This window comes from Equus caballus, chromosome 23, assembly GCF_041296265.1.
Source record: "Equus caballus isolate H_3958 breed thoroughbred chromosome 23, TB-T2T, whole genome shotgun sequence".
Lineage (NCBI taxonomy): Eukaryota > Metazoa > Chordata > Mammalia > Perissodactyla > Equidae > Equus > Equus caballus.
The window spans coordinates 9,427,430-9,432,509 of NC_091706.1; the positions used below are offsets into that span (position 1 = coordinate 9,427,430).

At 41.4% G+C, this 5,080-nt stretch overlaps 1 pseudogene; it reads left to right on the plus strand.

Annotated features, from left to right (window-relative positions):
- The first annotated feature begins 3,005 nt into the window (after positions 1-3,005).
- LOC100056913 (ferritin heavy chain pseudogene) lies at positions 3,006-3,706 on the plus strand (annotated as a pseudogene).
- Positions 3,707-5,080: the final 1,374 nt, after the last annotated feature.

A 5,080-nucleotide genomic window follows, 5' to 3' on the forward strand; every position in this document is an offset into this window, starting at 1 on the left:
TAGTCTCCCTGCAAGTGGATCAGATATTAAAATGAAATATCTATAAAAATTCTGAGCATAAGTAAATAGGAAAACTGGATCCTCTGACAATGGTTATAATAAACACCAAAGAATTCTCAACTAGACCTTATTCACAAAATAAGAGAGGCAACTATGAGTAAGATTGGAGGAGGTATGAGTGTGACCGAAAGACAGGGAAGAGGAAGGTGTTTGACGGAGTAGCCATGTCAAGCATGACAAAGCTCAAACCATTTCTTTGGAAAAAAGGAACAAACAAATTTAACTAGTTTCTGGAAAAGCAGACCTGAAAATCACAGTGGAAAAAATATATATCTTGAAAAGCAGATTCTAAATTAAACTACGTCTTTTGAAGCTGACAAGCATACCCAGTGAGACCAAGTTGCCACAGTTCTTCATCGTCACATTGACACGTACAATTTCTTCTGAACAGGGTTGAGATATTCCCACTCCAGCATAGAGAAGTCTAGGCCACATTGCTGAACGTCACAGATCTCTGAAATGGCAAACACACCCATGCGTTACTAGGGAAATTAAAGGAATATTTTGAAGATGGAAGGAGAGGAGATGAGGACTGCATTGCAGGGCGAGAGCAATATAGCACGGATGTAGACTACAAATCTACAGTATGAGAGGGGGGCTGGAGCAGCACGTATGTTTTTGACGAAGCCTGCTGAAATAGACAAAATTTCCTGGCACACTTTTACATATGTGAACCATTTGAGAATAGATAGAATAATAATATTTTACTATTAAATGAAATAGTGAATACAAGCATAATGCTTAATTGGGACCTGGCACATAAATTCCCAGTAAACGTGAGTTGCTCAGGAAAATTTTTACTTTTTAGAGAAGAGAACATTTAATCACATACTTTTTGAAATGCAGTAAAAAGTCTTAATGTTAGGAAAAAGGGTCTGTATAAAAATGAGAATTCTCTCAAGCATTAAATTGTTCATGATGCCAGGCCTTACCCTTAGCATTTTTTCTCGTTTTGATAAATCCATGTACTCTTTGGCACATGACATTATATTTTATGGACATATCAGATTTAATCATTTATACAGGTAGGATGCACAGCATTTGTGAGGTCTTCCCCAATTCTGTGAGTCTGTCTTCACTGACTGCTTAGGAGGACTTTTTGTTGTTGCTGTCCACCATCTGTCACTGAGCACATGCCTTACACCAAGCATGGTAAGCAGCTGCTACTTAGGTTACTGAGGGCCACCTCCTCGTATTTATGTCCCTGTGTGCTCTCCTGGCCCTGTGTGTGGGCTAAAAGCAGTGACTTGCTTTAAACAAACAGAAAATGTCTACAGTGATGAAATGTTACTTCTGATAGTAATTACAAAAGACGATGATTTCCATATTGCTTGCCCTCTTTGGCTGTCTCGCTTGCTCAACACAGAGTAGCCTCTAGCCAACAGCCCGTGAGTGACTAAATCCAGTTAAAAAACACTTGAGCGAGAGAGGGGGAAGTGGTGTACCCACAACATGACTAACAAAAATGTACAACTGAAATCTCACAAGGTTGTAATCTATCATAACATTAATTAAAAAAAAAAAAAAACTTGAGTGAGCTTGGAAGGAGAGGCAGCTAACGTTGGCCTTAAGAAGACTGCAGCCCTGACCAACATCTTCATAGCCTGGTGAGAGACCCAGAGCAGGAGAGTCAAGCTAAGCCATGTCCAGATTTGCCACCCATTGAAACTGTGAGATAAACGTTTACTGCTTTAAGCTACTAAGTGTCGAGTTAATTTTTTATGCAGGAATAGATAACTCATAGATTGAGGTAAAGAATGTTGAGGAAGGGGGCCGGCTCCGTGGCCGAGTGGTTACATTTGCACACTCCGCAGTGGCGGCCCAGGGTTCGGGTCCTGGGCGAGGACATGGCACTGCTCGTGAGGCCACGTTGAGGTGGCGTCCCACATCCCACAACTAGAAGAACCTGCAACTAAGATATAGAACTATGTACCCGGGGGGGGTTGGGAAATAAAGCAGAAAAAAACCCAAACATTGGAAACAGTTGTTAGCCCAGGTGCCAATCCTTAAAAAAAAAAAGGAAGATTGGCAACAGTTTTTAGCCCAGGTGCCAGTCTTTAAAAAAAAAAAAAATGTTGAGGAAGGGTAACGAATTATGTAGATGACATCCAAATTTAGTATGTCTGATTCAACAATAAACTAGTCTTGATATTTATCTCTCAGACATTTCCTGCCAAGATTCACAACCTCCAAGTTTGCAAATCTCAATCATATGCAGGCATACCTCACTTTATCGCACTTTGTTTTATTGCGCTTTTCAGATATTGTGTTTTTGCAAGACCTTCCATTGGTAAAAAGACTACAACTCACTGAAGTCTCAGATGATGGTTTGCACTTTTTAGCAATAAAGTATTTTTTTAATTAAGGTGCATATATTGTTATTTGGACAATGCTATTGCACACTTAATAGACTATAGAGTAAAGATAACTTTTATATGCACTGGGAAACCAACAAATATGTGTGACTCCCTTTATTCCAAGATTTGCTTTATTGCGGTGGCCTGGAACTTGAACTTGCAATGTCTCTCAGATATGCCTGTACTAATCCACACAAACCACGAGATCTCACTCTACACTGAGATGTGGGTCTTTAAATACCAAATGTCTATGTTACCTACCTGGAAATCTCAAGTCTGCAGAAAACTTCAAAGTCTTCTCATGGATGGTTAAACACAACCATTGTCTCTATCTCACCAAACTACAGACCTGACTCAAATAGCATAAATCTTTACTTCAAAGGACAAAGAATGGACACTTAAGATATGTTCAATACAGTCTTCGTCCGAGTTGCCACAGTTTCCTGATTCAACAGTGCTTGAACGGAACCGGTGCTGGCTCCCTGCCCCGGCCAGCCACCCAGAGCCGGCCCTCAGTGACCTCCTCACAGTGCCCTCGGCCCGCCCAAGGTTCCCGCCGCCGCCCCCTCCTCTCCTCAGCCGTCTGCCATGACGACTGCGGTCCCCTCACAGGTGTGCCAGAACCACCACCAGGACTCGGAGGCCACCATCAACCATCAGCTCAACCTGGAGCTGAATGCCTCCTACGTCTACCTGGCCATGTCTTACTATTTTGATCGCAGTGATGTGGCTTTGAAGAACTTTGCCAAATATTTTCTTCACCAATCTCATGAGGAGAGGGAACATGCTGAGAAACTGATGAAGCTGCAGAACCAAGGAGGAGGCCAAATCTTCCTTCAGGATATCAAGAAACCAGAACAGGATGACTGGGAGAATGGGCTGAAGACAATGGAGTGTGCATTATACTTGGAAAAAAAAGTGAATGAGTCACTATTGGAACTGCACAAACTGGCCACTGACAAAAATGACCCCCACCTGTGTGACTTCCTTGAGCCTCATTACCTGAATGAGCAGGTGAAAGCCATCAAAGAATTGGGTGACCACGTAACCAACCTGCGCAGGATGGGGGCCCCGGAATCTGGCATGGCGGAGTATCTCTCTGACAAGCACACCCTGGGAGACAGTGATGAGAGCTAAGTCTCAGGCCAGCTTTCTCCAGCCACCGGGTGACTTCCCTGATCCACCGAGGCAGTGCATGCATGTTGGGGTTACCTTTACCTTTTCTATAAGTTGTACCAAAACATCTACTTAAGTTCTTGGATTTGTACCATTCCTTCAAATAAAGTAATTGGGTAACCCCCCCAAAAAAAGATATGTTCAGTAATTTCTCAGTAATAACACGAACACTAGTTAGTTTAGAATGGGCTACATAGAGAGGATGCTGGGTAATTTGCTATCACATTTCACTGGAACAAGCGGTGGGACATAGGTTATTTGAGGGCCCTCTCTTGGTAGTAAACTTTAGAAAAACTAATAAAAATACTCACATGACCTAAATAACAAAACAAAATAAATGTATTTCAAGGAGAGAAACATCAACTCACATGGAACATGGTTTTAGACCTTCAAGAGCGCATCAGTCTCAGGGTTCCTCTATCAGAAAAGCACAGTTCCAGAAAGCCAAAGCTGGGGGAAGAGCTGGATCTTGAGACCAGTTCTGCTTTAGCGTTCCCAACAGGACTCAAGTTAATAACTTTGTTATGATCTTCCACGCCAGGTTCCAAATTATTTCCCATCTGCATGACTTGAGCAGATGAGGATTCTAGATAAATCCATTTTCTCCCTCAAATCCCAGGGGTCTCTGCTGAAAAAAGTCATAGAACAGAGGCATTTCTGCACTGAAGCCAGACCCAGATATGTCAACAGGAAGTTTTCCGGCCACTGCGTCCTTCTGGTGAGGCAGGTGGAGACTTAAGCATGTCCAGCGAAGTCATGCCCTGAGCAGATCCTCTTCCTTCTATTAACACCTTCTAAGACTGAAAAGAGCCCATAGTCGTCTAGCCAGAACCTCTTTTGTGGCTTTGGAGGTTGGTTAAGACATTGGAGATGAAAAGTCAGTGCTCAGTATTTTGAGTCCAGTAAAGCTTGCTAATTAAATACATGACAAACCATCATCATACTACAATACAAACTAGGTATGAAATGTGAAGTTGGGAAAAAATATTTATGGATATGGGAAATATTCCAGATATGCTATCAACATAATAATTAGATTGAATTATGTATTCTTGACAAATACATGAATGTATCAATCAACAGAGAGAAAGAGTGGTGGAGAAACAGACCACTGACATCAGTAGACAGATAGTCTGGAAGGTTATGGACCACCTAATAATGCTGCTTTATTTTAATCTCGACGTTGCCTTTTAAAGCTTATTTCATAATTATTGTAACAATGACCATAGGTTAACTTGAACTATATCTGTGTGCATTTTTTCTTTATTTTTTAACACGAAGATGTCCAAAAGTAGGAGAATTCAAGAAAATTCTTTGTTATCTAAATGTAGATTGTCTTACTGAATGGCTTATCTTTTGTCCGTTTCCTTTCAATCCAATATCTGAACCCTATCCTTTCTTCTCAGGAATGACAGAGTTCTGTCTAGAAAAAATAGGGAGCAGTCTCTGTGTAACCTCTTGTGTGAACTGATGATGATTTCAATACA